This window comes from Salvia miltiorrhiza, chromosome 6 (genome assembly GCF_028751815.1).
Source record: "Salvia miltiorrhiza cultivar Shanhuang (shh) chromosome 6, IMPLAD_Smil_shh, whole genome shotgun sequence".
Taxonomy (NCBI): Eukaryota; Viridiplantae; Streptophyta; class Magnoliopsida; order Lamiales; family Lamiaceae; genus Salvia; species Salvia miltiorrhiza.
This window is the reverse complement of record NC_080392.1, coordinates 27,942,116-27,951,677: the sequence shown is the minus strand read 5'-3', so window position 1 is coordinate 27,951,677 and position 9,562 is coordinate 27,942,116. Positions and strand designations below refer to the sequence as shown.

Here is a 9,562-nt window from a genome sequence, read left to right as displayed (position 1 = left end):
TGGTATGAAAAATAATGAATTAAAAAAATAAACTTATGAAATTTAAATTCTGGATCAAAAATTCATTCAGCAAAGCTATAATTTCACCAAAGATCTCCATAATTTAAGGGATAAAAATGGTTGCTATATATAAAGGATGAAAATGGTTGCTATTAAGCATATTGGTCCTTGTGTTAGTTGGTCCTTGGTCTGATTTTTGTGTTTCCATGTGATTTCTATTGGGCGTTGTCACTTTTGGACAACGTCATATATGAGATATTGGTTAATGCTTTATTTACAGGTTGAGGGTCTGCCTAACCCCTCACTCCTTGGGTGTTTTTTTTAAGCATATTGGTTCTTGATAAACCATATCTCACCACATATTTTTGAAATATTAATAAACACGTAAAGATATCCGAACTTAGTTTAATACATATCAAAGATAATTGTATGGATACAAAAAAAATACATACATTAATAAAAAATAAAGAAATTGTCATTGTAATGACCCGACTTTTAATTGAGGATTTAAAATCTTCTAATTACTGATTTAAGGATTGATTATGGTAATTAGGGATCAGCATCCATTAATAAAATACGAACTTATATGAATTTGATAATTTATATATGTGATGATTTATTTTTTTATTTTCAATAGATGATGCACTCAAAATATATTTTGAGTCCATTAATTTATTGTGGAGAATTTAACACTGAAGTGTTAAATATGAATCTTTTATCGATTGTTTACTTAAGCCCATGAGTAATTTAATTTATGTTAGAGGCAAGCTCAAGTGAATTTTATGCTTCAATGAGAATTAGGCTTATATATCTTAATGTGTTTATATGAGATTAAGCACATATGGTTCTCATTCATCCACATCCCTCTCATTCTTCTATTAAACCAATCACCAATACGTTCACAATTTTCTTCACCTACTACTTCACAATTTTCTTCACCAATACGTTCACAATTTTCTTCACCAATACGTTCACAATTTTCTTCACCTACTACTTCACAATTTTCTTCACCAATACGTTCACAATTTTCTTCACCAATACGTTCACAATTTTCTTCACCTACTACTTCACAATTTTCTTCACCTTTGAAGTCAATCTCCAAATAGAATTTTGCTTCTTTAAAACCTATTCCACTATCTCAACTCACTCATTCCCACCTCTGCAGCAAGTTTATTAAAGTAATAGAGTGAAGATTATTCATCTCATTCAATTCTTCTTCACAATTGGCTTCTAATCTATGCCATATATAAAATCTGCAGAGACTAATACCATACACCTATTCAAGGTATTCCCTGATTATTTCGATGCATTCCCGTTTCTATTATATTATGGGAAATTTCTGGGGTATAGATGGGAGTGTGGTGAATATTTGTACAAAGTTTCATGTTATTTGAACTTCGTTTACTACCCTTTTAAAATTTGAGAAGTCTACTGCCCGTATCTGTTGAAACTGTCGTGAGGCAGATGATTAAGTTAACTATTTCAGTAACCATATGTTGATATTTAGCTCTCAAATTTTTATGGTATAAATTTATATGCGTTATCTATCTGCATATAAAATTTGGGGTCATTCCGGAAACGTTTGCTATTTTTCAAAGATCTGGACTTTCAGTTGGCAGAAACTGCCGAATCTGGTAGGCGATGGGAAAATCGCTATATCTCTTAAACTACTTGGAGTTTTTCAACATACTTTTTTTTCAATTAAACTAGACTCAAAGAGGTTTCTATTGATATAAAATTCGACTCCATACGAGTTCGGAGTAAAAGCAGTTTATTAGTTGAAGTTGAATCTATACAGTTTTGTTGAGATGGAAATGATTCAAAATAATTCCTATTAAGGATTTTAAAGTTTTATTGTTGATAAAATATCACTTTTAGATTATAAATGAGCTATTGATGTGTATATATATATATTGGTGATTGGCATTATTAAATGGGGAAAAGGAAAACGTTTTATGTTTATAGAATTATTCTTTATTTATAATAGATAAATAAATGAATAATATAAAATGGAATTTCCTACATCCTCAAAGGTACATGAAATATTTTGATAAAGGAAGAACGATTGTATATGAGTTAGATATAGTCGTTTAAGGAAATATGGGTAGTTAGAGAAATGAGTGAATAGTGATTCACTGCATTTGTTGTTATCTTTTCTATTATTCACTCGAACACATGTTTTCGTGTTATCAAAGGTTCAAATAAACAAAAGCGTCTGAGTAACCTATCGCGCTAAGGAAAGAGAATCATTGTCTTAAGTAGCAAAACACTGCAATCAGGTGGGCATTACTTTTACTATACGTATATAGAGATCCCCTGCGTGTCGTAGGCCTCTTATACGAATGAATGCATGAGATGATTTAACTGTTAATTTCAGTTTTATATATCTATCAAATGAGTTTAATGTTACATTTGAGCAAGTTATTTCGTTACAAAATATTTGAGTTAAAGTTATTTCAAGTATTGTCTTGCCATAAAATGTTTAAATTTTAGTATGATATCTATCTGCTTTGGCTTTGCCAATGATGCAATCGAATTCGGGTCCTGAGCAGTTGATAGCTATCCTGCCAGGGCTAGTGTACACCAGTGACCGTGAGTCATCTAGCGGGTTGGCCGGTCAAGTGACCGTGAGAGGTGGCCACCTCTCCGGCACACAGTTCCAGATATGATAGATTACAAGAGAACTTAGTCTGCAGACGAACTTTAAGAATCACAAATGAACTTAGTAAGCTTGGGCCTTTTTAGCGAAAAACTCCCTTGCTGTACTGTTTATGATGGCATGACAATTTACAGTTTTGAAGCATGTATTTTTATACCTAGGCATACGTGCCCACTGAGTGCTTTTGTACTCAGCCCTGCATATGTTTTCTAAATGTGCAGGTTGAGCTGATGTGATGATGGTGCTGAAATGAGCGGAGTCTCCAGGGTTGTTAATAAATAGTTAACCTGTCTAGAATATGTCTTCATACATATGTCTAGCTACTTTCCGCTGCAAGATGTTGTTGATGTTATAGTATGTTATGTCATACTTTGAGTCTTAAGAGAATGGTTTCATATGATGTATAACTTGATTAATGATATTAATTAAGTTTTATGTTGTCTTTCATAGACTGTTCAAAAGAGTATTAATGAGTAAATACGATGGTTTTTCTTAAGTTAAGTAAGATTTACGGTTTCAAATGATGCCCCTTTTCTTCCCCTTCTTCTTTAACCCCATCCCTAGTCGTAGATCACTCGGCTTAACTATCCTTAGTTAGGGCGGGCTGTGACAAAGTGGTATCAGAGCTAAGGAAAGCTCTGAATTAGAAGTCTTGAGTTTAGTCTAGAATGAGTCGCTAGACTAATAGTTATTAACAACCGTGAGCTCAGCGCACCATCACACCAGGCTCAACGAGGTATGTAAAATTTCAAAGTTTATTTGACGTTAAATTTTGAAGAGCATGATGTTGAGGTTATATGATGAGTTATGATGTTACACTTTAAAGGTGCATAGTTTGAGTTTGAGGATGACAACATGATTAATAATGAGTTATTATGTTGTAAGAGCATATGTTGATGTTACATGATGAATCATGAGAGCGTTTATATCATATGATGTTATATGATTGAGGATGCATAATTATGAGTTATGATGTGATGTATTTGAGATGTTTTGTGATGAGAATTGTTTGAGCAGTTGTGATAAGTCACGATGATTTAGATGAAGGAATCTAATGTCATTGTTAAGAGAGATTTTTTTTTTTTTTTACTAAGTAGAAGGATGAAATGAGAACTTAGAGCTAAAGCTTGAGAGAATTAGCAATTGCTTTAAGTACTTGTTGGTTTGAGTTATGAGTTTGAGTTATGAGCTTGAGTATAATAGCATGATTAATGATGAGTTATTAGCATGCTGCAATGAGATATTGTACGATATGTTGAGTTATTTTGTGACGCGAGTTTTGCTCACGCAACCTTAATGGTACTTGAGGAGGTATCATGAGCCATAGTCTTTGGAGATGGCTTTGAGAGAGAATTGTTGAGTTGTCTTACTGAGTCACGATGATTTAGATTAAGGGATCTAATATCATTGTTTAGAGAGATTCCCTACTAAGTAAAGACGGGACGAGATGAGAATTTAGATGTTTTGAACTTGAGTTTTAAGATAACAGTACTACTTAATAGGAGTTTTGCTAAGTTATGTTTTGTTTATTTTTGTTGCTGGAGCCAAGTAGAGTTAGTTCCTAGAGTCACCTTTAAGTTCTCCTTATAGGTTAGCCAGGACTGTTGGCACTGCACGAAAGTGGACTGTTGTGAGATCGAACTCAGGAAAGATCGGATACGAGGACGAGGCGTACAGTATGTGGTACAGAGATACCCTAGCAGATTTTCAAACACATGTTCATAGACTATGAAAGGATGAAAGCCTTATGGTTGTTACTAGACTGGATGGCATCGTGCACCTAGTCCCCGTGCTACCAATCGAGTGGTAGGATTGAGCAAGGAAGAAAGCCACTCAATATGATGGGACATGTCGTCTTGAGCATTGGACCCACAGGAGATGGGATTTGTTACAGATACCCAGATTTTCTATGCGGATCTACTGACCGGATGCTTGTTTTCTACCAGGGACTCTAGAAGAGTGTAGTAGATATCGAGTCGATCCTTGAGTATCAGTTACCAAAGATGATAAAATGATAAACGATAATGAGGATGAGAAGTAGCCGAGGAGGGCTAGAGTTGATAAGGATGAGAAGAGAAGTCGATGTAGGCTAGAGCTAAGGATGATCTTGAGAGTATGCGCGGTACACCCTCGTTTTTGATTAGTTGCAATTACATTGCGATGTATATAACTTACTTAGGAGATACTGGTACTTGAGATTTTGACATGATGATAGATAAGCATGCGAATATAGTACCCTACTGATGTTAAATAGATGGATGTTCCTAGTGTGCTAAAGTAGCAACTAGATGAGTTAACTGGTAGCAATTACTGTAAGAGGTCCAGACCGAGACATAGTACTATTAAGAGTGTCGGTTTAGAAGGGACATTACGATAGATACTATGGTTTTGTAGGGTTTATATAACCCCTTTATGTAAGTCCTCTAAAAAGAGGCATTCTACTGATGGATATATTAGGTTGACCAGAGTGGTCTTTTTGTTAGTATTCCGTGAGTGCTTATTGCCTTACAGATGAATGTTAAGGTGACCGTGAGGGTTTCCTTAAAGTTGAGTTAGTAAATTGAACTTGAGTTTTGAGGATGCTTAGAGCGTTGGTCGAGTTGAGTTTTCCTTTTGTGATTTCAAAAATGCCTCAAAGATATCATCAAGAGTGTGATGTGAAGGATAGGCGGGATAATACTCCGCCACCACCACCGCAACATGAGAGGAGAGTAAAAAAAAAAAATATTGAACTTTTGAAACAAGAGTCTAGAACATAGGACCCTGAGTTTAAGCTTTTAGCTTGCTGGTGTGAACTTAAGTTTTGTTATGTATAGTATGTTGAGGGTTTAGAAGACACAGAATTTCCAAGTTCGGGATAGTATATCCCGTGTGACTGGGGAGTGATTATGTTGGACCTGGCCAGTCCGCATGATCCAAATCTCAGTAGACGTGTTTTGGGTTTATAAACCCATGTGTTTCAACTTTCGGTTGAAAAATCAGATGGGTTCTCACTCTAAGTCATTTTGTTCGACTTGGTAGTTACTCCTTTCTACCCTCTGGTTATTTATTTGAGTCTCTTGAACAAATTTTCTGCAACACTTTATTTTGATATCATTCGAGATTTGAGCCTTTGCAACTTTTGAGTTGTTCTAGTAGATTCTTTTGAAGTATACGACTAAGAAGTGTTAGTATATTGACTTAGTAAGTCACTCAAACTATAGCTTGGTTAACTGTCCATCAGTTTGTGTCTAAAATTAGTTGACGTTAGTTCTTCTCCTATGATTATTATCAACCATACATTTTGTTAGCAATTTATAGTACAAACCGTAAGGTTTGAGAATAAGGACTTGAGTTATTTTGTCTATGCTGATTTCACGATGGAATCATGGAAAAGTGTTACGCATGTGATATGAGAAAAGGAATGTATTGATGATCGTTTTTCTTTGAAAAATAGAATGTCTGGTAGATGAGAAGCTAGAAACGAGATGGGGACAAAAATGAACCATTACGAAAGATGGATGAACTTTTTCTCGAGTAAAGCTTCTTATAGCTATGAAACCAAGAATCCAGTTGAGGGTAAACTCTAGATTAAGACGATGAAGAAAACCTTTGATTTTCTTTGTACCGCACAAGAAAGACTTCATGTGTTGCGTTCCAGTTGACTAGATCTACAGATTTTGGTAGGAGGCCAAAAGAAAAGCAATGACTCAAGAATGTGGTTAGCAAACTTGTCTTAGAAAGACTTTAAGACGGACACATATTACATATATTTTTTTATATATCTGCGATAGGAGGAGAGAAACGAAAATGTTCAATCTAAAGCAAAACAGGATATCTATGACCTAGTATGACCACATTTGTTGTGGCATGTCCGTTATACCCCACAATAGGTGGACATCAATGAAAAGATCCCGAAGAAGTTTCGCCCTGGCCTAAAGTATGAGATAAGAATGGCACTCGCCAACCACGATGAGTTTACGTACTTTGAATTGCTCAGCAAAACTCTAGACGCTAAGGTAGTTATGCTCGAGGATCAACCGACACAAATTCAAACTGAACAAAGTGGTCAAGACATGAAAAACTTTTCACCCGTAGAAGGGACAACGATAGTAACGCGTAGTTATATGAACATGTAATTGAATGTAGGATCACTTAAGGTGGTAGCGAATAACTTGATGTTATACCAATATGGAACGTAGATGTAACCCTAAGAATGGACTGGTTAGCTGAGAACTATATGCTATGATTTATGCAATGAATGGGAAATCTCCTTCAAACCTCCAGGAATAGACGCTTTAAGATTTCACGAGATTAGTATAAGGAGCGGATACCAGTTATTTCATACATACAAGCCATAAAGGTGATAAATAAGAAACATTACCAAGCTTTCCTTGTATACCTACACGGATGAGCTAGAACCAAAAGGACAGTCGAGGACGTAAAAGTTATACGTGAATTCCATTATGATTATCCGAAAAACTTACCAAGACTGCCACCCAATAGACAAGTAGAATTTACCATCGACCTAGTACCAAGATCGACACGTGTATCAAAAGCATCGAGCAAGATGACTCCAAATGAGTTGGAGAGCCTAAAGATCCAATTGCAGAAAACGACTAGACCTAAGTTTGATCATGTCTAGTGCATTCCCATCAGGAGCGCATATTTTGTATGTTATGAAGAAGTATGGTACTTTAAAAAGGCGCACAGACAATAGAGCGTGGAACAAACTAATACTCAGGAATGAATATCCTTTACCGAGGGTAGATGAATTGTTCGACCAACTCAAGGATGCAAGTGTGTTTTCCAAGATCGAATTGAGGATCGAGTATCATCAGCTAAAAGTCATACAAGAAGGTATACTCAAGACAAATTTTAGAACGGGATATGACCACTACAAGTTTGTAGTTGTGCCATTCAGGCTAACAAAATGACCAGATATATTCATAGACATCATTGATAGAGTATTCTACCTTCACCTGGATAAGTTCGTCTTAGTGACTCCAAGAATGAAGATGAACATAAGGAACATTTAGGGACCATGTACACAAGTACTATTGGGTGAACGAATTTATGCCAAATCAGTAGGTGTGAGTTTTGCTCAAGAAAATGGCATTTTCTGGAACATATTGAATGATTTGAGTTTATATATGTGTTTATATTTATTAAATATTGCACGTATAATTTACTTAGATTAATTTGAACACCAAGGTTCAAATTTGATGAAGGCCGTGAGTCATAAGGCCAGAGACGAGCGATGCTCGATTTTAATTGAGTTATTTTGAGCATGCCAATGTGTTTAGAATAATTAAAAATATTTGTATTTAAATTTTGGAATTTATTTCCATTAAATACAAATTTTCTAACTATTCGATGATTTATTAAGTTGAGATATGTGGAGTATGTGAAGTCATGTAAGTGAACTAGCAGTGCATATGAGTTAATGCTATGTTAGTAAGACTATATGAATTATTTGAGTATTTATGAGATGAGCATGATTAGTAAGTTATTGAGCTTTTTGAATTGCATGAGAAATGCATATAAAATGGCTAAGTATGAGAAATTAGCATGGATTAGATTTATTAGTTTAAATGAGGTAAATAAATTAGAGAAGCATGTTAATTAATTATAGTTGGAATTTAGTATTTAATTACAAAGACCGAGATTTAATCGAGAATTATGAGCATGATAAATTGTTAAGATATAATTTATTATTTGAGTTTGATATCGATTATGTGTCTAAATGGAGTGAGTGTGAGAGTTATGAATAACGCACATAAATGTTGGTATCTGACACTCGAACAATTGGTGTCGAGTATAAATGATAGTTTACTGATAAAGAGTTTTGATGATTTTGAATTGTAGTGCTAGAGATTCTAAAACCTGATAAGGAATTTGTAGTAGCTGATGAGACAAAGAGGATGGGTTGAACCCGTAAAGGATTATGATTTTGGTATTAACCATCACATGGACAAGACCAATGTAGTAGATGATACAGTGAGCCGGAAGGCCTCGTCTAAGATATGATAAGATGATGATAGAAGTGATTAAACCACCCAGCTTGAGGAAAATTGTGGTAGGAGCACGAAGGAAGGATGAGAAGTTAAGAGTAAGAATAAGGATAAGAAATTTCAAGAATTACCACGAGGAATCAAATAATGCTATCTTCTTTGAAGGGAAGATATGCATCTCCATGACAATGAACTTAAGAATAAGATAAAGCCATGGCACCCATATACTGTCACCAGGAAGTACTAAGATATATTAAGATCTAGAAAAAAATTCTAGTTAGGAGAAATGAAACGAGATGTAACCTCATTTGTTGAAATATGTCTTGCGTGCTAGCAAGTGAAGGTTTTACAACATATCGTATCGTTACTTTGAGTCTTCGAGCTCATAAAGTCAAGCTTAATGTCGTGTTTGGGACAAACCGAGCCCTTAACGAACCAATGGATTTCTTTGTCGAGATGGATTTTTCGAACCCTTCAGACTTAAGCAAAGGTTGTCACGAAAGGGGGCAGTGAATGCCCACATGACTCGAGATTCCATCGATGAATGAATAAAAGTTTATAACGGCGTTTTAGGCTGACTGCCTACATGCTCGAAATGGTTGGTCTCCTTACAAACTGTTTAAGTTGCCTTAAGAATGCTTTAGAGATATTAGTCATTATAGTTCCGCTTAAACGACATAGAAATTACTAATAAGGTATGTTGAAGACGACCGAGCTAAACCGGGGTGAAAGCTGAGAACATGTTTTTGCCACTCTTTGTGAGACATATAATACCAGTTATCAATAGGTTAGCAAATGAGGCGTTATACGTGAGGAAATATAGATCACCACTTTGTTGGGATGAAATGACTAGATGATTGAAATCATCCGTCAAAATTTGATAGTGAATAAAATAGGGGCCATGATTGAC

At 35.2% G+C, this 9,562-nt stretch overlaps 1 long non-coding RNA gene across 1 annotated transcript; it reads left to right on the top strand.

Moving 5' to 3' along the window:
- Positions 1-997: 997 nt before the first annotated feature.
- On the top strand, positions 998-3,155 carry LOC130988996 (uncharacterized). Its single transcript, XR_009090362.1, has 3 exons — positions 998-1,285; positions 2,196-2,279; positions 2,881-3,155. It is a non-coding gene; the product is annotated as an uncharacterized LOC130988996 (long non-coding RNA).
- Positions 3,156-9,562: the final 6,407 nt, after the last annotated feature.